The sequence below is a fragment of the Canis lupus genome, chromosome 19 (assembly GCF_011100685.1).
Source record: "Canis lupus familiaris isolate Mischka breed German Shepherd chromosome 19, alternate assembly UU_Cfam_GSD_1.0, whole genome shotgun sequence".
Classification (NCBI taxonomy): Eukaryota; Metazoa; Chordata; class Mammalia; order Carnivora; family Canidae; genus Canis; species Canis lupus.
In genome coordinates this window covers 19,615,321-19,638,402 of record NC_049240.1, presented here as the reverse complement: position 1 = coordinate 19,638,402, position 23,082 = coordinate 19,615,321, and the positions used below count along the sequence as shown (strand labels likewise).

At 36.5% G+C, this 23,082-nt stretch overlaps 2 long non-coding RNA genes across 4 annotated transcripts in view; one reads left to right on the top strand and one right to left on the bottom strand.

Moving 5' to 3' along the window:
* Window positions 1–23,082, top strand: part of LOC102156162 — a 47,673-nt gene that overhangs the window by 11,652 nt on the left and 12,939 nt on the right. The window lies entirely within an intron of this gene.
* On the bottom strand, window positions 1,176–20,867 carry LOC111091123. The gene is made up of 4 exons (XR_005373973.1): window positions 20,574–20,867; window positions 15,934–16,004; window positions 2,987–3,285; window positions 1,176–1,337 (listed from the first exon to the last, which is right to left on the bottom strand). It is a non-coding gene; the product is annotated as an uncharacterized LOC111091123 (long non-coding RNA).

Here is a 23,082-nt window from a genome sequence, read left to right as displayed (position 1 = left end):
GCATCTTTTTTTTATGATAGCATCTTTAACATATTTAGTAAATTTCCTTCCTTAAACATCTTCCTTCCTCTATTAGATGATAAAATCATGCTTTATTCGTCTTTGTATTCTTAAGGTTTATCACAGACCCTGGCAGACTTTTAATGTTATTGAATTAATTATTTAATTTTGTCACTACATACATTGAACAAAAAAGCATAAATGAATATAAATAATCTAAATGGATTGTATAAACCCTTGACCACAAAAAGAAAAGCAAGCTGTAGATCTTTAAATCAAGCTCACAAGGAAAGGAAGGTCTTCTATTATACATCTGTCTTTGAAAGTATAAAATAAAGAAATCCAAGGCAAAGGCTGTTGGGTGGATTTACTATGAGAGAGAAGGATGCTTTCTTATAGGGAAATGTAGTAAGGGTCTGTTAGGAGGAGAAATTCATTTTTTAAAAAAAGATTTCATTTATTTATTTGAGAGAACGAGATGGAGATAGCAAGAGGGAGCATGAGCAGGAAGGGAGAAGCAGGCTCCCCACTAAGCAGGTAGCCAGACATGGGGCTTGATCCCAGGACACTGGGATCATGACTTGAGCTGAAGGCAGATGGTTTACAGACCGAGCCACCCAGGCTCCTCAGGAGCAGGGAATTCTTAAATGAAAAATAGTCCTCAGACTAGACTTACGAGAATATTTTGTGTAGCCCTTTAAATGATTTAAATGAGGAAGTAGCTACTTTTAAAGGAATCAGTCTGCTGATTTCTGCTGGAAAAAAAGAAAAAAGAGACATTAATTATATGTTTTTGTAGATAATGTGACAAAAATATCTCTAAAAGATTACATAGTGTTTATTTGTAAGATGGGATTAAATAAAACTGTAAAACTTCATTTTAATTAAGATTATTTTTAATATTAACATCCTATAACATACCTGTGCACGAATGCAATAGCCATTGTTTATTCAAACTCTCTTTGGTCAATATTAATTATGATTTGTACTTTTTACCAAGTCCTCACTTATTATATTTCATTAAGTTAAAGTGGCTTGTGTGAGATGAGGGAAAGATGAATCAACAAGAAACTAAAGATTAAAATATCAAATTCCTCTGAATTCTTTTGTTCTTCACAAGACTTATTTTCACTGTATTCCAGGTCCAAGGAGGAAGAGATAATAGCGGAGACAAATTAACTTACTGCAATACTCTCAATCAAGGTTTTAGTATTTTTTTCCCCACCATCCATAAATCTGAAAAGTTGTCACTGTAGAATTAGGTCCCCTAGAAGCCAAGAGTTCAGATTGCTTAACAAAGTCCCATTTTTCCTTTGGGGTTGAGTCTTTCATCTTTCCTATTGGAAAAAAAATAAAACAAAAATAAAACTATCTTAGTCTCTCTTAAATTCTCAAACTTCTAGCAAGAGTTTGCTTGGGATGCCTGGGTGGCTCAGTGGTTGAGCATCTCCCTTAGGCTCAGGGCATGACCCCAGCGTCATGGAATCGAGTCTGGCATTGGGGTTCCCAGTGGGGAACTTGCTTCTCCCTCTGCCTGTGTCTCTGCCTCCCTCTGTATGTTTCTCACGAATAAATAAAATCCTTTAAAAAAAAAAAAAAAGAGTTTGCTTGCTTTTAGCGTCTATTTCCTCACCAATCATTCATATCTCAACCCACCTGGATCTGATTTCTACCATCTTCACTTCACTGAATCCACTTTCATCAGAATCACCAAAAACTCCTTGAGTGTTCTCGGGGATCAGCACTCAAAAGTCAGTTTTCATTATTCATCTGGCTCAGCATCTTTCCTCCTCAACAGAATATTTTCTCCATGACTTATCTCATCCCTCTCTCCTCTCCCCTCCCCCTACTCCATGGCTTTAATTCTTATCTCTTTGCTAACAATATCAAAATTCATCGTGTCTAGTGAGACGCTGCTGGCCCTGGCCCCCAGCCCCAAAGGAAAGGGCAGTCACAGCCCACCAGAGATAGCTACATGGTGCTTCCCTAAAAGCTCAAACTCAGTTTATTCTTTATAGCACATGGTGGCAGTACCATCCACGCATCTGACCAGGTCAGAAATGTGGAACTCCTTCTTGGCTCCCTTCTCTCCTTTGTTCATTACTTCCAATCGGTTATTGGTTTTCCTTCCTTAACATCTCTTGAATCAGCCCATATTTTTTGTTTTAATGGCTATTCAAAAGGGTCAGATTATCATTATCTGTCATCTGACATACTGCCTTAGCTACTGACCAGCTCACGCAGTCTCAGAAACTCCCAAAGCTTGTCTATGCTGCAAACAGGATTTTTTCCTTTAATAGAGATCTGATTTTGTTACATCTCTGCTTTAAGCCTTTCTGCAGCTCCCTATTGTCCTCACAATAGAATCAGTAAATCTTAAATTGCTCTAAAGACCCTCATTATCTAACTCAAATGTGTCCCTGGTCTCATCAGATACCCTGCCTGCCAAGCCATTTCCCCACATAAGCCTAATTTTTTCAGACATACTGAATGGCTTTCATTTCCTAAAATGCTTTCTCTTGCCAGGACTTTAAATATACTGCTTCCTTTGTCCTCCGCACACTACCCTTCCTCGAATCAGCTCAAATAGCCCCTCCTTATGCACCCCTTCCTGATTCACAGGAGGACATGCCCTACCTTGGTGTCCAGGGCTGTCTGCCTTTGCCCCTATAGCACAGCACTTTTCACCCTATACTGGTTATTTTGCTTGATTGTTTATCATCCCTGTTTATCTGTAAGTTCCTTGAAGGCAAGGAACATATCTTATTAATTGTTAAATCTTCAGTGCTTATTAAGTATTTACTGAATGAATACAAACATGAGGATATAACGAAAAGGTCGATAAGAAGCTAGATATATGAAAATGAAATTAAGCTCCTTTGGTTATCCTCTAAGAAAGAAAACATAGTGTTCACCATCTTGATGGCTACTATAAAAGTTCTTTATCTTACAATTTACAAAGGGTAGTTTAAAGAAATCAACCTACCTTTGCTTAAATAACACACATGCTCTTAATGCATCCCTTTTACTCCGTCTGCTTCTCTGTAAAATGTAACTTTTGCTTTGAGTCTCGATGTAAAATTAGTCTTGGGCCTTTATCTGCATTACCTAAGTTTTGCTATTTTTTACTCCGAACTCCTGGGACCACATGTGTGGTGGTTGTGTGGTATAGTTACTTGGGAGCACAGACTATGAAGCAGGACTATGGGTATCAGTCTTGGCTTCTCCACATACTGCTGTGTGACCTTTGGCAGATTATTTAAGTTCTGTTTTTAGTGTCTTCAGCTATGAAATAAAAATAATGGGATTATTGAAAATTTAAATGAGTTATTAGATGTGAAGCACTAAGAGCAAGATCCAATAACTAGTAAATGCTCTATATATATATATATATATATATATATATATATATATATATATATATAATTTATGCACACTTAATGCTTTCAATACCCTCTCTTATTCTCTGCAACTGCCTCTCTAGTATTCAGCAGAACTCCTTGTGGTCAGTACCATGGTCTAAACTTCTTTCTACTTCTAAGCATCTAGACTAGGAGGAGGAGCATACTATTTCACTGAATCTTGATTATTATTTGATTTGTAATTTGGGTGTACTTATTCACCAACTCAGGATACAAATATATTCCTATCTCTTAGTTGTGTGTCTACAAATGGACTTCTTCCATTTACCCTCAGGGACTCGTGCCCTCTAGAAAGAGCTTTACTTCCAAACACCAGGCAATGGTTTCTACAAGGATATTTGGATCCTATATGCTCTGGTGGCTGTAATTACATCAGCGTAGGATGTCCTTGCTGGCCCAGATTCCTATCCAAGCCTTGATGGTCAAGGCTCCAAGATCAGACCTACAAGCTCAGTCATTGTTCTTAAGTGCTAGAGTCCAGCAGAGGGTCTTCCTTACAAGCCTTGTGCAAGAATCAACTCCAGGTCATGACCTTTGGGTCATCAGTTTAGATCATTCCTTAAGGACTCAAAAATTATCTTTTGTCCCTTCAGGTTCTAGTCAGGGACACCACATTCTACTGTGCCCTATTTTCCTAACCTCAAATTGTAAAGAGCAGAGGTTGAGAGGAAGTATCTCTGTCCTTCTTTCCCAGAAGGTTTTTTGCACTCCTTATGCAAATTTATCCAGCCCTTTCCTAAGCTCTGCACAGCAAAGGGCAAGTCTCCATTTAAAAAAAAATAAATAAAAACAGGGGTGCCTGGCTGGCTCAGTCAGTAGAGCATATGACACTTGATCTCAGGGTTGAGAGTTCAAGCCCCATGCTGGATATGGAGCCTACTTCAAAAAAGAAAAAATAATTGCCTGTGAAAAAACAAAACAAAATTATTGAAAAGTCAAGAGTCTGACTTTGAATCATACCTCCAAGTTCAAGGAGTATCTCTTGGCCATTCAGAATATTTTCCTCCATGAAACCCTCCATTACAGAAATGTTGGTTAAAATGACTTGGTGGAGTCAAGGAGTTAATGGATAGCTGCTAGCCTTCTCTCTCTCTCTCTCTCTCTCTCTCTCTTTGCTAGGCTTTCTTTAAAGGTTATTTTTAACAGCCACCTTTTAAAATGCAAGATGGTTCTGATTCCTCTGAACTGTTTCTCACTTAGTATTTAATGCATCACATGAGCATGTGAACTAGACTATAAAATGCTATAAAGCAAAAAATAAAATGCTCTGTTGATAGGAGCTGGACTTGGCTGGTTTTTAGTTTTTAGTCTAGTTTTTATCAGTATGAAATTAAAATGTAATTATTGCCTCAATTCTGAGTTTTAGTCACAATATATAAATGAGGACTCTGCCTCAAATAACACTTCGTCTGCAAGAGTCATGCTGTCTTCACCCCATTCACTTGGGAGAAATGTAATTATTGTTGTTATTCTTCATATACCACACACACTTCACAAAAAAAACACTGGCATTTCTGCACATAAGTAAGAAATGAGTTGGCATTATCATGTTCCTGATTTGATGACAGAGGTAAGAAAAGTATGGAAAGACTGTTTTTTTGTTTTCACTTACATGCAAGAAAAAGCATGAATTTGGCTTAATATAGAAAGCAGGACTCTCAAGAACAGTGCTGGGTGTGTAGCTTTCTCCTTGTTAATCATAGTTAAGATGGTTCTGAAGTTGTCTCTGAAAAACTGCATAATCATTTACACTTTCCACAGACATGTTTTTTCTCCCCACTCCTCAAATTAATGGTTGAGGTCAAATTTAATGGGGGTTCCTAGGGCCTCTGAGGAAGCCAGGGAAAGAAGAAGGCATGGTCTATGGGCTGTTAGAGGGCACAGCTGAGCCTGGACAATAAAGAGGGGAGCAGAACAGACCCAGCAGCCACCTCCCACTCCTAGAATGGAGACAGTATTTTGAGGAAAATAGACAAATGTGTTTCATTTCCTCCTATGAATGCTGCTCCCTCGAAGTCCCTAGGCTAAGTCCTAAGGTCCCTGTAGGAAAGGAGAGGGCACACGCCTCCAAGAGTAAGAGGTCTACCATCAGCCTTGCCTCTTATAGGTAGCCTTTTCCAGGCTATAGCAAGACAATAGTATGAAAGCAGTCTGTGTGTATATCTAAAAAACTTTCTAACTTACTCTAATTTAAATAAATTAGATTAAATAATTTAAATAATTTAAATAAATTAAATAAATATTTAACATACCAAAATCCTGGCCTCATAGATCTAAATGGTTAAGTTTTTTGTAGGGGAATTCTTTACCTGAGAGGAAGAAGAATGGGAAGGTATGCCTCTTATTATTTTGCTGCCTTATGGGAGGAAAATGGGCATAGAGGACAAAACAGGTAGAAAGACACCACTTCCAGGAGTCCTGTCTCTGAGCAAAAGTTTTTAACACAGACTCCATGCTAAATAATTTGAAGGCAATGTACAACACCCACACACCCATACTGCTACTGCTGCTGCTGCTGCCACCACCACTACCAACAGAGACTTTTGAACTTTTCTTATTTTGGGCATGCCTAGAGTTGCCGCATGGCCTAGAGTCAAAGTTCCAAAGTCCCCATTAAACTCCGTGGTTGTGAATGTGTTAAAAACATCTTGTGTTCCCTCAGGAGGGACACACACAGTACACAGTGGCCCAGGTCAGTCAGCTTAGGTGAAGGAGGAGTGCAACAGCCACATAGGCAAATGACTCCGGATCCAAGGCCACAAGTTGAATTGGAGCCCAATCTCAGGAATAGAAATTAAACTGGTAAGAGCCAAAGTAGTGCCAAGTGGGGAAGAAGGAGCCCTGAGAAAGCTGAGTTCATTAGCCAAAAAATTCAGCTTTATATGCTATAGATTGTACAGTAATCAGGTGGAAGGAACATTGTGTGGCAGCAGAAGAGTTGAGGGCTCTACGGGGGCTGATGCAGGGATCCTTGAGACCTCCCTCTTCTCTGTTGCTATGAGGCTATCCTAGCTCCTCACTCCCCACCATACACTGTTGGGGAGTCTTTCAGTTTATCTGTTGACATGTCTCTGTCTAGAGCACTGGGGTGGGGAAGGAGGCAATTCCTGAAAACCTAAGTGGTATTCAAGAGAATATGTATATTATTAGATCAAACTTTGTTTTCTGAGTTGAACCAAATGCTTTTCTCCACAGCTCAGATAAGTAGGATCACATAAAAAGATCAAACAAGTTCTGAAAAGGAAGAAATTATATTTTGCTTGAACAGCCAAGTTAATCTATACTGTGCTATACTTCTCTGAAAATACCCAGAAGGCAGTTTCTATCCTCTCTTAAAGTGATTGACTCTTCACAGATAACTGAATCTGCTTCCAGAAATGTCCTACTTGTTAACTGATGTGCCCATTTTCCCCCAGTAAAGGTTATTGGGGTGGGGGTGCTTCATGATTGGCTAATGTTTATTTCATATGCTCTAAATTTCCTTCCCTCTAAGATGCATCCTGTTTGCAAAGGAACAAGCTGTACTAGGAAGAAAAGGATATCTACTAGTTCCACTCTTTCATCAATCAAAACAATACATGCCTTTAAAAAATAGTCTTCAGCTACTTTTCTGGTGAAAACTGATATTACAGCTCTCATTTGTGGGGCTGATCCTCTAGGCAAAGCCAGGCTAAAGCAGTCTGTGCTGGATCCAGGCCACTCACAGCTCTGTTACTTAGGGAACTTTGGGGCTGTGGTTGATTGCTCCTTAGTGACATGAGCTCCCTGCCGCCGTGACTTTAAATTCAGCAATATGAAAACAGAAACCCTGATCCACTTAGCTATATTGTCCATGTGCTTTTCTTTTAGATTATTATCTAAAATTTTGTTTTATTAAAATTTAGCTCCTTCAGGCAATTTTCATTTGACTTTGGTTGATTGAAGAGTGAAATAGGTCAAAGGGATAGATTAAATACAGACCTACATGGTCTTCATTTCTGTATTTGGTTATTACACAGTGTAGAGGAATTGAGTCATGAAAAAAGTTCACGTTTGGAAAATTATTTGGGGGGTGGACATGCTCCAGTAACTTCCTGGTATCACATTTATCGGGGCTTCTTGTTTGTGTAAAGTTATATAAAGTTAAATGTGCATTTTCCCCCTTTTCTTTATTCCAATAATAAGTAACAAGTTCTCTTTGAATGAGATGCTCCAAACCATTCAACCTCACTAGACCATGTAATTTGTGATGGCCATTTACTTATCTATCCTTCGTGAACTTAAAAAATACCTACTGAGCACTCAGTATGTTCCAGGCATAACCTCCAGAAGTTAACAAAATCTAATCCCAGACTTTGAAGAGTGCAAATAGGGAGAAGAGTATTCTAGGAATGATTGTGAACATCGTGGATCTCATTTTGGCCAAATGGTGAGACATGTAAGCAATACACCAGCCTGCATGAAATGCCATCTCTGTGTCCATGAATGAATGATTTGGGTTCTGAACAACTTGTACATAAAGTTCAGAGATCAGATCTGAATCAATGCCATAACCCCATTCCCCAGTTTATGGGTGCCATGACAAACCATTTTGACTAATTTACAAGATATTTTTGGAGTACACAAAAGCAAATGCTGTAGGTGTTTGGGAACAAAGGATGTCAGGGCAGTTCCTCTAAAATATCATTGTCAAAAAAATAATCCATGGTGTATAGCAAGAATGACCCTAATTGGTGGCAAGTGACATATGTTTGTTGCCTTTAGAGCTTTTCCTTAATTTTGTCTCCCTAATCTTCTCTATTGCCTGCCTCTTCCAGCCAGGGCACCTCCCTTACTTTCTGATTACATGCTTGCTTCTGCCACTCTTATGCTTTCTTCTAACTCTACATTCCAAATTTGAAAATCCTTTTTTTAAATTTACCTATCTCCCACCTTTTAGATTTCAGATTCTTTTTCCCCCTAAACACTTCCTTCTCACCCTCCCTCCACCGACTTCAACAGGGAGTCAGGAGCACTGAGATTTAACACTAGTTCTGCCACTGTCTGGCTGTGTGACAACTCTGGACAACTTATTAACAACGTGGGGTCTCATTAGCCTCATCTGTCAAGGGAGGGGACCTGAATCACTGGTCTCCAGGCTCCTTTCTGGTTCTCTGATCTTATGGGTCTATGAATTTTCCTGGAAGAGTGAAGTTCCAGAAGCTTTGTTAATGGTTTTACAGTCATTCTTTGATGTTTCCTAAATGCATCTTCCTCTCATCCATTGGGTAAGACAAACACAGAGCTATTGGGACCTCTGTGGCCCTTAATCTTATCTTTTGTGGCTGGTTGCTTCCTAGAATTCAGAAGGAGAAATGAAGGGTGTCTTAAATACTTTCAGACACATGAAAATATTCAATGATGAAACATATGCTTTTTTTTTTTTTCACTGCTACTTATTGCTATTCTCCATGGTATTTTTATCTGTCCAGAAACACAGGCCCTAAGACATACCAGGAACCATTTACAGATGTAGCCACCTCCTTCACAGTACCTTTGAATGGAAGATTTAAACCTCAGACTGCCTGTGTTCTTTTCAATCCAGCTGGGATTTGAACTTATCTCTGCTTCATCCTGCCTCTAGGTCTCATTAAACCAAAGCACCACCTAGGCCTGGGCTCCTCTGAGGCTCAAACTAATCCCTTGGATGTCTATGGTAATCTGAGACAGAATCTTTCCTTCAGTTTGAAAACTTTTTCTTTATACCTGGATGTCGATTTTTTAAACCCAAAGTCTACTGAGGTTCTTCCTGCTGACTGATTTCTCTTCTAAAACGTTTTTTTTTTTTTTTTTTAAGATTTTATCTATTTATTCATGAGAGACACAGAGAGAGAGAGAGGCAGAGACATAGGCAGAGGGAGAAGCAGGCTCCATGTAGGGAGCCCAATGTGGGACTCGATCCCTGGAGTCAAAGGCAGGCGCTAAACCGCTGAGCCACCCAGGGATCCCCTCTTGTAAAACTGCTTTATGCACTTCTATTTCACATTCAGGCCACAGTTCTTGAGACCTTCATTTTTCTGCATGGCTCTGACAGACCTAGTTCCAACTTTAGTCTTGATGGATGCATAGATGGACCTCTAACTGGGGCCAGAACCCCAGAATATCTAAGAAATGTGAGTTGGACCTTGATGTTGGAAACATCTGGCAGAAACTGAGTTCCAAGGAGGCTCAGATATTCTGATACAGTTCCTGAAGGGCATGCTCAGGCATCATTCTCTTGTCCCCAATCTGCTGTTAAATTTGTTCACCTCCTCTGTAAGGTTTATTATCTATGTAACAGATTGTACTTATTCAACTAATATCAAAGGTCATCATCTAATGATTAAGCTGTAGTTTGGACAGGCCTCATATAGATCTATGGGATAGTTTACAAGAAAACAAAAGACATCTCTTGTCTTCTAGTATTTTTCCAAGATCTTAGGAGGGTTATAGTTAAAGTTCCCATATATCCTAATTAACTGGGGACAGTCTCAATTCATGCCTCTTCTTCTATTGTCTTTAAGAACACAGCCTCTTCTTATTCTCTAAAGTGTCCCAATTTAGATAATAAATTATACAACCCACCTAGTTTTGGCATTGTGTAGGTGTGCTGTAAATGTGTGGCTAAAATCCTACCTTCTTATCTCTGCATGCTGCTTAAAGGGGCCCACTTAATTACATGTTGAACTTGACAAATGACATAGTCGCTCATATTTCTAAAGCATATTTGGCTTGTGATAGAAAACAAACTAGTAAAATGAGCCTTGCTAAATTTCTTTGATGCCTTGTGGGGGAAAAAAAAAGCTGAAACTTCTAACAGTAGAGAACTAGTTGAAAATAATAAACCATTCAGTTGAATCTGTTCATGAGAAGATTAGAAAGGAATTTTTCTGATATAATACAAACATGACCTGCTGTATTCCTCACCTCCCTTTGCAACCTTATACACACCCCCACATAAACCTGAGAAGGTTGTCTATGAATGTTTATACAGGCTGATAGATAGCTCTTCATGAATTCATGTTCAATCAAGAAACTACACATTTATGATCCACTCTTAGTGTATTTGGACATGATGATGAAATTAATAGTCAGTTCCACCTTTGTCAAAAAAGTAAACCATTCAGCTGAAAAGACAAATTTAAAACTTTGTTTCAACAAGCATAAATCAAATATTCTAGAGTTACAGACTTTGCTTAAATATGATATAATTGGGTGATTATGTACAACCTAGTCATCTTTTGGGAAAAAAAGACGGCTTTCTGATAATGGCCCCTATTTTATTTACAAAAATGCCGGGACATACTAATGTCAAGAGAGATATGGCTGTGTACTGAGTTGGAAAAAGCACTGCTATCTAATATTAATAATATTAACAATAACTAAAATTGTTTGGGTTTCCTGAATGTAGGACATCACACTAAACACTTTATGTTTATGTAATTCTTTCAATCCACAGCAACCCTGCATCAGACATGCTAGAGAGACATTGTGGGATCATAGTTGTCAAAGATCTCAACCTATCTACCAACAATAAGTAGTCATAATTCTTTTTGTGGATTATTTTTCAATGATGTATCCTAATGATTCTCTGCTTCAGTGCTGGGAAGTATTCTCATGAGAGGGGATTACTGTATGTGGAGATTATAAATTATTTGTATTAGTCAGAAGGTAGGTAAATGGAGTGATAATAAGTGAGATACAGTAAAGGTTTTCCCTATACATGCCATTAGATGATAGCAGAGAAGTTGCTAGTTAAAAATATTGTGAATCTGAATGTGAGGACTGAAGTATTAATCAGAGGAAAATTGTATGTAGTATTGAGTGAGAATTATATGTCAAGCAGAGAACAAGAGTTTAAAGAGGTGGGTGGGTATTACTGGAAAGCCTCAGAAAAATCCCCTACATGGGTCTGAGGCTGCCTTGACACTGCTGTCTCTGATTTTTCCTTCTAAAGGAACAAATTGGGTTCAATAAGCTATGTCTTTTATCTATTGTTAAACAAGGTATGCCATATTTTTTCAAGAGCAAAGCAAAGCAAAATGAAACAAATCTTCCTTTATTACCTGAGAGAGATGAATAAATAATTTCTGAAAATCTATTTAAAATTTGTTTATAAATCTTGCCTAGAATTTTATATATAAAACATTTATATTATATATTCTAATGGATTCATAATCTAAACAAATTTATATTATTATATGTCCCCTAAAGGGCTATGAAAGACAATAAATCTGAAGCCATTTCTCCTAGAAGTTCAAAAGAATGCTTTTTAGGTCACAGTGACTCTAATAGAAGAAAAAATGTCTGCATAGTGAAGGCATATTCTCTTATTAATCATTCCTGAGAGTAAAGGTTTTATAAAATATGTTGCAAAACTAATAAAATGAGTCAACTTTAAAATGTATGATGCTGTTCTAAAATGGGCTTAGGTATTGAATACCCTAGGTTAATTTCCCTTCCTTCCGTACAATTAAGTGGGTCTCAAATGTTTGATTGGGGCTCCTTTAAGTACAAAGTATATGTAACATGTTTGCTTTTTGGAGAAAAATCAGTTTATAGCTAAATAAGCCATTCTGGCATTGGTCTCTATGTAAGTAACACTCATGTAGCTCATATGGTTATGAAGTGGTTAAATAAAATAATAACATTTGGAACATGAGAAGTGGAATTGATGAATTGGGAAAGGAAAAGTATTCTATGTGAGCTATGATTTTCAAAAGAAAGAGAGAGCCCTTTTTCATATTGGAGCGAATCTAAAAGCTTTGTTTTCCCTTTTTGAAAGTAAACATTAAAAGAAATACTCTTCTTGCCACTAATAATATCACAGAGAGAAATATAGTCATGGAAAAATAAAGTTAATCTGGACTAATAAACTGCAGATAGTATTTGCAGAATATATTAGGCAAGAACAATCCTTAAATTCCAGCATTTCATGCTTCTGTACAGTGGCTGAAACACAGAATTTTCTCAGAACAGTTTCTCAAAACACTATTCTCGATGTGTGACATTTCAACAATTTACAAATAGAAAGAACTTTGGATTCTCTGCAATTGAAAGTTATCTTCCAACAGAGTCCTCATAACAGATAAATGGTATAAAAACCAGAATAGAATGAGAAGTAGCAGATGAACTGGCACATGCACAGACCTCAGAAAAAAATAAATCATACAAGAAACAAGAGAGAATCTAAAATACTATAAAAACACAAAATAAAATGGTGGATCCAAGGGGGACATGAGATAAAGTAGCCAATAGGTACGAGCTTAGAGAGAGTCCAGAAGTTGTGGGTAACAGTGAAGATTTTAAGTAAACATGATTAATATAAAGAAAGCTGAGGAAAATGGATGAAAAGATGGAGGAAAGCTGAGGAAAATGGATGAAAAGATGGAGGATTATAATAGAGAATTAGTTTATAAAAAAGAATAAAATATTCTAGAAATGCAAACTACAGAATTTGGAATCAAATCTTTTGATGAGTTTAAGAGCAAATAGGACACACAAGACCAGGTTTGTAGATTCAAAATGGGTCAATAGAAACTATGTAGGAGGCATAGGCAGCAAACAAGAGTGGAAGAAACCAAACGCAACATATAAAAGATATAAGATATGATTAAAATATCTAACATACACATAACTGGAGTCCCAGAAGGAGAAGAGAGGCATTGGGACAAAAGAACTATCTGAATAAGTAATGGCCAAAATTTTTTCAAATCTGGTGAAAAATAACCCACAGATTCAAGAAATTCAGTGGATTCTAAACAAGATAAATACAAAGAAAACTTCAACTTTCATTGTTCTAAAACTAATAAGAGAAAAATTCTTAAAACAGAGGGGAAAAAACCCACATTACCTTCACAGAAATACCACTCAAAAACTATGTGCTAGAAGGTACAGTTAAAGAACCGAATGAGAAAAAAACCAAACCAAAACAAAATCTTCTAACCTAGAACTCTATACAGAATGAAAATATTCTTCAAAAAATGAAGAAATAAAGACTTTTCATATAACCAAAGCTAAAAAAATTGTTGCTATAGTAGACCTACAATAGAAGAAATACTAAAGATTGTTTTTCATGTCAAAAGATAATGGCCCCAGATGAAAAAAATGAAAGTACAGGAACACAAATTCAAGAGTTTATAACTTATGCAGAAGGAAAAAATGGGACAATAGCAAAAATAATATTAAGAAGATAAATGAAAAAAAAAAAAAGAAGATAAATGAAGTTAAACTCTTATAATCTTCTTATAGTACTTAGGTCTTTTACTACTTTTTACTACTCTTGTGTTGTCATGATTGTATTTGGTATTTCTAATCTCTAAAATATGATGCAAAAATGTATAACAAAAATAGTTAACAAAACATAATAATAAAATATAATTTATTAATGCAAAAAGAAGTAGTATCCTTAGTCAGTAAAGAATAGAAGGATATGACTCTTTTTTAATTTTTTTTCTAATACAAGGTTGAACTATCTGAAGAGCTTCTACATTGGGTTTTTCATGTTTTTTTAAATATACTGTTAGAAACACTATATCTCCGTTTTCTTTTCCACTCCATATCAGTATGCCCACAGCTTGAGAGTACGCTTCACTATTAGTCTACTTATTTATTTTTAAAGATTTATTTATTTATTTATTTATTTGAGAGACAGAAAGAACAAGCAGGGGGAGGGGCAGAAAGAGGGAGACAAGTAGATTCCCCACTAAGCACAGAGCCCAATTCAGGGCTCAACCTCAACCTGAGTTCATGACCCCGAGATCATGACCTGAGATCATGACTTGAGCTGAAATCAAGAGTTGGATGCTCAGCCAAATGAGCCACCCAGGCAACCCTCTATTAATCAATTTAAATTACACACTGGTGTGTATTAGATTCTACTGCCTTCTTCATTCACTTGACACTTGATGTAATAGAAAATTTGCAACACCAAGACACATAAGTGTGCAGCATGCTCCATAGCCAGTGATCAGCTCATAAGGAATTGGGCCAACACGTCTACTACTATACTACTCTGAACGCACCCAATATTGTCTGATCTTGGAAGCTAAGCAGGGTATGGCCTGGTTAGTACTTGGATGGGAGAACTGGGCTAGCACAAAGATGATTATTATTATTATTTTTTTACCTCAAGTATGTTCTGTCCCACTTTCAGATATCATTAGAAGATGAGTAGGATTCTACTCTGAAAATGTATTAAAGTGGACTTGAGAAAAAAAGCAATTTTGATCAAGGTGTCATTAGAAGGCAATAAAGGGAATTAGATGCCAAAAATCCAAATTTTTACTTCTCACCCTCAGCCTATCTTTTTACCCATTTCCAGTTTTGTAAGTGTACTGATTTTGAAATTGTAGCCCGGGAGTATAGCCATATTTTTTCTGGTTTCTAACAGCAATTTCTTATTCCTTCTTTACAGGCCAGGCTTCCAAGACTTGTCAAAGTCTTGGAATAATTTATAGAGCATTTAGAAATGGAGATTTTCAAGTTTTGCCTAAAACGCAATTACATTGTAATCTATGTGAATGGGGTTCAGGAAATCATTGTTTTCAGATATGGAAATCATTCTTCCAATCTATGTTGTTTATTTAAAAGTACAAAAAAAGCAAACAAAATTTCTACCTACCAAGAATGTACATGTGCTGTACAAACTATATTCTGTGCCGCACATAACAGATCATAGTGCTGAGAACACAGTGGACTTCCCCCAAAAGAGCTGACCCACAGAATCATGGTTGGGTGAATCTTTACTAAGCATGTCTATTTGATAGTGTTATTAATGCAACTGCATTCCTTTACAAATATGTGGCTCAAGTAGATTTCCAAGTAACTGGGGTTTTCTAAGAATTATTATTCTTCCACCCTATTTTCAAATTTGCTAGATTTCAACAGTTGAAAGGAATGCACAGGAGCCAGTGTTTCTATTCAGTTACATTGTCTGGCTTTTGAATAGGTTAATGAGCCCCAGGATCTATCTTAATTTGGGTGTTATTGCTCACATTCATATTCTACTTTAATTTTTCTTCCAAAAATAAAGTTTTGAGGGAATGATTCATTCCATAAAGCAAAAATCAGAAAAATACAGAATTCACGTTTTGTTACTAAGGTAAGAAAGAGTGTCAGGGCAAGAGGGGGGCAAAGCAGGAGTTCAACTGAGAATGAAAAACAGCTCCCCCAGTGTCATGGCTTCCTCTCCCAGGCAACTCCTCGCCCTTCCTACAGGCTAAGTCGGCCTCTTGAGCAGAAAGGCCTATTTTTATACCAGCCCAGGTGAGCTCTGAAAGAAGCAAAACAAGGCATAAACTGGGCTGTCAAGAGCATCCCATTAAAGGTTAAGGCACTGCACCTTCTCTCTTGCTGACAAACCCACTTGTGCATTAAGCCAGCCAGATCTTTTTTGCCTTTACTTTCCAGACCGTAGAGGCAACTCGCCAACATTTAACCACAGACCAAACCTGGAAAAACTTAGCTCCGACCCAACCACGTGCTGGAGTTGCAGATGATCCTTAAAATTAACCTGTTCTGAGTCCTCTTCTTGAAGGCCAATTTTTATGCCGCTGACCTACCACTGTGCAGCAATGGCGCCACCTACAGAACAATGTGTAAAAAAATGACAAGTGCCTCAGAGATGGCGGTCAGATTTGGTGCAGAGTGGAAAAATATAATTTCTAAAAACCATACCATTTTACACTGTATTTTCTGTATGCACATGGTAAGTTTAACTATCTTTACATTTATAAGGCAGTACTGCATTTTTTCATTATCAACAGATTGCTTTATTTAAAAATGTGAAAAAGAGATAAAAATAAAATATAGAAAAATAATAAATTTGGAATGAACAAATCACAATCCATGTAGTGTGTGAGTCATGACAAAAAGATGGAGTCTTGAAGCCAACAATTTCTGGGGTAATCTCTTGATTCCTCATCTTCTAGATTGGAATAGAGAAAGTGGCTTCTAGTCAGGCCAGTTAGACTTTATGAGAGTAATTCCTGCAAATTCAGCCTAGAGCTTGCTCCTCTAGCCCTTCCAAAAGTATTAGGAGTCACCTCAAAAATGCTATTTAACCTCTTTTAACATAAATTAACTAAAGGGTGTTCTGCTGCCATCAACCAAACCCTAACTCTATATGATGACATAGAGGTGGAAGAGATTAATGACAGAAGAGAGTCAAGGGGGCCTCTGCTACAGCTGCTACAGAAAACCAAGTGCTCCCATGATTGTGTTTCTCTGCAGAGACAGCACAAGCAGCAGAAGTGGGGCTTTTCCTAAGTTCCAATTATGATCTTAAATAATTATGAGTCACAATTACAAAGGTAGATACATAAGTGTAATAGGTGTGCCTCCTAGAACCCAGGCTGATGGTAGATCACAGGAAGCCTGGCCTCTAAAGGCATCTAAGAAATGTAGTCCTTATCTTCCAGACTGCAGCGTGCAGTAAGGTCCACTTCATGCAGGTGGGAATGGAGCCAGTGAGCCAGTCTTCAGTACCAGCCTCACAGGATTTGGCCTAAAATATTTTTTGTTGTTGTTGTTGTTTTGTGATTCAGCAAATTTTTCTTTGAGAAATTATAAGCTTGCTATAACCATTATATTTTTTGTAGGGCATATTAATATAAATATATGACATTTAAGTTTCAAAATATTCAACAGAATGTCACCAAAAATTCTTGTGTGCCACTGCTGAGTACCCTAGTACCTGAAAAAGTGCTCGCTTTAGATTTAGGTCTAATCCTGCTCTACCTGTATTAGGCTCAGAAAGCTTTAGCATCCACTTTCCCAGGAAGATTCAGTCATAATGCTTATAAACAATTGCCAGATCAATTACCCAGTAGCCCTAAAAATAATAAACTATTAGATAATTTCTAATTTTTCAAAGTTTCTAATATAGTAACTGATCTCTCTGGAAATCTTATATGTTTAAATATATGTCATTTGACAATTATTCAATGAGGTAAGCTGGGATTTCACTCAGTAAAAAAAACATGGAGCATAGTTTATAATAAAGCCAACATTGGTATCAATAGAAAAAAATGCCAAAATTGCTTTCATTTTTTTAGTTCTATGCTTATGATTTATGTACTTCTCTTTCTCTCTTTCTCTCTCTCTCTCTATATATATATATGTCTTATATATATATATATATATATATATATATACACACATATATATGTGTGTATATTATACTCCAATAAAACATTTATAATAGAGATAAGTATCAAGAGATTTCATTCAAATCAACTTGGACATAGGTGGATGAAGATAAACAAGATAATTTCTATGGAAAAAATGTGCAATGAATGCAGATTAGCTATTCTGGCAGAATGAAAAGACAGCAAGAAAAAGATGCATACAACTGTGTTCTGGGAATCTCAATACAGAGTATTGTTTTTCATATCCAAGAGTCTCCTATTTTGCACATAATACAAATGGATTTGAGTCAAAAGAGAAAAATTATTGAAAATTACTCTTCATTCAGTGTTCTCACTTGGGTATTTTTCCCACTGATTTGAGTGAAGAGTGTATATATATATATATATATATTTTTTTTTTTAATTATTCCATCCCCTCATGTCATATAATTTGTTTCTTCTCCTTATGGCTTCAAGTAAATGTTTGTTGCTGTAGCATTATAGTTTCAGACATTTTAAGTGTAGGTGTCCTTTCAAATACTTGGAAAATATAAGTACTTTTTATCTCAAAAATATGTCATGATGTTGTAGAGAGGAAATTGAAGTAAAACTTTAACTGAGAACGCAAAAATGCCAATACTAGAAGCTATGCAAACATGAGTTATGTGAAGGAGAGTACAATAGAAAGTTTCTAAAAAATATATAAAAGCTGAAAGGAGCAAATAGCATGTTAAAAAAGATACCACTGGAGACAGATATTGTATCTAAAGAGAAAATTACTCTTAAAATTTGTTTACATTTCTAACTGACTAAAGTTATAAATAAAGTATAACAAAAGCATTAGGAAATCTGTCTATGTCCCCACAGTATCACCTTGAAAATTGATAAAACCAGTGTGGGCAAAACTCTGGATCCTGCTGGTAAAGATAGTCACAGAAACATTTGGTTTTTCTGTGACAGCTAATACAGTGGTATCAGGGCTGAGTTCCTCATTTTCCAGTGTGAAACAGCAGGTCATAAGTTGTCCATTCTCATGGAATGGATAGTGGCAGAAATTGTGTGGTGTTGGAGCCAGCAACAAGCACTGGCTTCCCAGTTCCCCACCTGTCAATGTTGGGTAATTAAGAAAAAAAAGGGGGGGGGGGCTTGATTTATTTATATATGTGAGGCTAAAGTCTGTATATTCTGCTGTCAGTAATTGAATCCTAATAGATGTAGGATGACAGAACAATAAAAGATTAATCATAGAAAATATGAATGATTTTAAAGTTTTGAGGAAGAATTGTGGCCCGTTTTCAGAAAATTTAGGATAAAATCAACAACCATGTGTTTTCTCATTTTAGTGGGGTCTAATTCTGGGAAACTGAAGAAAATATTAATGTATTTAGCTCTATATGTCTATGTAGTAGAATGGAAGGTGGGATATTACTATGAATTTACAGAACTAGAAAGGATCGTAAGAGAATACTATAAAAATTATACACCAAAAAATTCAATAACTTAGATGAAACTTAAAAAATTCTAAGACTTGGAGCACTTGGATGGCTCAGTCAGTTAAGTGTCCAACTCTTGATTTCATCTCAGATATGATCTCAGTGTTGTGGGATTGAGCCCCACATTGGGCTCTGCACTGAGCTTGGAGCCTACTTAAAATTCCCTCTTTCCTTCTCCCTATGCCCCTCCTCCCCACTTGTGCTCTCTTTCTCTCAAAAAAAATTTTTTTTTGAAGAAAGACAAAAACTACTGAAACTGATCCAAGAAGAAATTTAATATCTGAATAAGCCAATAATAAATGAAGAGATTCGATTAGTAATTTTTTAAAAATCTCACAAAAAATAGCCCAGGCCCAGATGGCTTTTGTGGACGAGTCCTACTAAATGTTTAAAGAGAAATTAACATATTCACAAACTCTTCCAAAAACAAAACAAAACACAGAAAAATGGGAACAAGTCCCCAATGTATTATACAAGGCCAGTATGATCCTGACACCAAAACCAGATAAAATAATCACAAGAAAATAAAATCATACACCAATATCCATTATGAATATAGATGCAAAAACCTTCAACAAAATGCTAACAAACCAAATTTAGTGACATATAAGAATTATACCAAGTGGGATTTATCCCAGGTATGGAGTGTTCATTCAACATATGAAAATTAATAAATGCAGTCATGTTAATGGAATAAAGGACAAAAGCCACATGAACATCTTGATAGATATTACATGAATAGAAAGGAAATTATTCAATCTAATAAAGGACATTTATGAAAAACCCAAAACTAATATCATACTTTCTGGAGAAATACTAATAACTATCCCCCAAGTCAGGAATAATGCAGGATATCCATTCTCACTATTTCTATTCAACATTATTCTAGAGGTTCTGGTCAGGGCATGAGGAAAGAAAAAGAAATAAAAGGCGTTCACATTGGAAAGGAAAAAGTAAAACTACTTCTATTCACAGAAGACATTAGTTTTTATATAGAAAAGCTTAGGAATCCACAATAAAAACAATCAGAGCTAATAAATAAGTTAAACAAGATTGCTGGGTACGTGTTCAATATACAAAAATCTGTTGTATTTCCACACAGTAGCAATAAGCATCCAGGAAAGCATATTTTTAAAATTTTGTTTATAATTATGTCAAAAAGAATAAAACATTTAGGACTAAATTTAGTAAAAGTACAAGACTTGTACACCAAGATTATAAAACATTGTTGAAATAAATTAAGGAAGACAAATAAATAGAAAGACATAAATAGATGAAGACATCTATGTTCATGGACTGAAAGATTTAATATTGTTGAAGTTGCAATACTCCCCACATTGATGTACAGATTCAGTGCAATCTCCATCAAAATTTGAACTTTTTTTTTTTTTTTTTTGCAGAAATTTAAAAAAATCCTAAAATTCCTATGGAAATGCAGGGGAACCAGAATACCCAAAACAGTCTTGAAAAGAGAGCAAAGTAGGACTACTCATGCTTCCAGATATTAAATTTTACTATAAAGTTTCAGTTACCTGTGATCAACAGTGGTTTGGAAGCAGATGGTCCTCCTTCTGAAGGTCAATAGGAGTCTAACACTACATCATAATGTCTCTGCCATTCACCTCACCTTGTTTTATCACAGGGGCATTTCATCATCTCACATCATCACAAGAAGAAAGCTGAGAGTACAGTAAGTTATTTTGAGAGAGATACCAGATTCACATAACTTTTATCCCAGTATATTGTTATAATTGTTCTATTTTGTAATTTAAATGTACTTGCATTCTTACACCAAATATGAATGGCTTTATCTTTTTTTTTTTTTTTATGATAGTCACAGAGAGAGAAAGAGAGAGAGGCAGAGACACAGGCAGAGGGAGAAGCAGGCTCCATGCCCCGGGAGCCCGACGTGGGACTCGATCCCGGGTCTCCAGGATCGCGCCCTGGGCCAAAGGCAGGCGCCAAACCGCTGCGCCACCCAGGGATCCCTGAATGGCTTTATCTACTTGCTATACTTTCCATTGTATTTTTTCCAAATGTGAGGCAATAAAGATATATAACATCAGAAAAATAGTACTTCAATTTTAGTGGGCAAAATAAGAATATCTCCTTTTGTTTTAGGTCTTGAGTTTTACATTCTCAATGATCTGTGAAAGTAAGGCAATCATTAGATAAAAAACCCAAAATAAGGATCCCTGGGTGGCGCAGCGGTTTGGCGCCTGCCTTTGGCCCAGGGCGCGATCCTGGAGACCCGGGATCGAATCCCACGTCGGGCTCCCCGTGCATGGAGCCTGCTTCTCCCTCTGCCTGTGTCTCTGCCTCTCTCTCTCTCTCTCTCTTTCTCTCTGTGACTATCATAAATAATAAATAAAAAAAATTAAAAAAAAAAAACAAAATAGCCACTGGAGATAGAAATTTGCTTCAGTTATTCCAATGTAAGTTATTCATTTACCTAAATTCTTTTATTTTTATTATGAAGCCCAACTCTATTCTTTTTTAGCAAAAGAAAGCTTATAGTATACCTCTTCTATTTTCATTTAATTATGTGTGTATTTTGTTGTTGTTATTTGTTTGTTTTAGAAATCATGTTCCTGGAAAAACTCACCTCCAATTGACTAGGCACTTAAATCTATACAATAAGGTACACAGTTCTGTAAAATAAAATATAAATAAATTTAATATTTGCAGATGGAGTAACCAGTGACGCAATGTTTAAAGTAGCATCCTGTCAACCTGGTGAGATAGAGATTATGTACTTAGAGTTAATTTTATTAATGTTAACTTCATTTTATCTAAAGCAAATACATTAATATGATATTCTTTACATTTCTGAGTTTTAGGCTTTAAACTTTCAACTACCACAATCTCATTGAATCTTTATACCCTTATTCTATAATAAGAAAGGTAAGATTCGAAGACATCAGTGAGTTATCTAAGCCAATTCAGCAAACAAGTGGTAGAGGTGGGATTTGAACCCCAGGATATGACTTTAGCCCATGTTCTATCCACTATTCCACAGATGACTAAGTGGACAAGAGATGGAAATGGAGTACAGGGAAGGTATTCCAGGTTGTCATGAATGTCCCGCCTCCCAGATTAAAAGGCTCTTTGGTCTGTGGCACCTGAGTGGCTCAATGATTGAGCATCTGTCTTTGGCTCAGGATGTGATCCCAGGGTCCTGGGATCGAGTCCCATGTCAGGCTCCCTGCGGGGGAGCTCCTCCCTCTGCCTATGTCTCTGCCTCTCTCTCTGTGTCTCTCATGAATAAATAAATAGAATCTTTATTAAAAAAAAAAAAAGTTCTTTGGTCTTCTTAGAATGAGCAGAAATGTCCAGATGATTATCACCCCTTGATAAAGTCCGAGTGATAACTAGTGAATTAACCAGGACTCCTCCATCTTTCAGTTGTTCCCACACACCATCCTGAATGATAGTGTTTATACTCTGACTCAGACTTTTTGTTCATCCCTAATCCAGTTTCCTAAGCTAGCTAGAACATAAGTTTCATTAATGGAAGATCTGAGACCTCCCATCAAAATTTTAAGAGTTTCATGATCAAGAGACATAAAATGGTAAATTAAGAGAACTTATTATAAATTTCTGAGAAGCAACTATTCAATGTCACAGTCTCTGTACTCCCACACAACTTTCTTATCTTCAATAAGGCTTTAATAAGTATTACATGCACGCTAAAACTGCTGGGTTTCTGCTGTGCTGTGACTCAAGTTGTTTATAAATACAAAATAAGAATAAACTCATATGACCCTTGAGGATAAAATAAGGATACATGTCAATTCAAATCAACAATTAAATATTTTACCGCTGCGAAGTGCAAAGCTCTATGCTTTGTACACCATATGTATATGTATAAACTATGTGTACATGTATATGCCACAAAGGAGCCTACAAATTAATTGGCAAGATAAGACATGAATGCAACCCACACAATATTAAGAAATAATTAAATAGCAATTTATGTAAATGATACCGCCCCCTACCCTTACATTATGTGGGAACCTGAGATCCTTCCCTCTCCTCCCA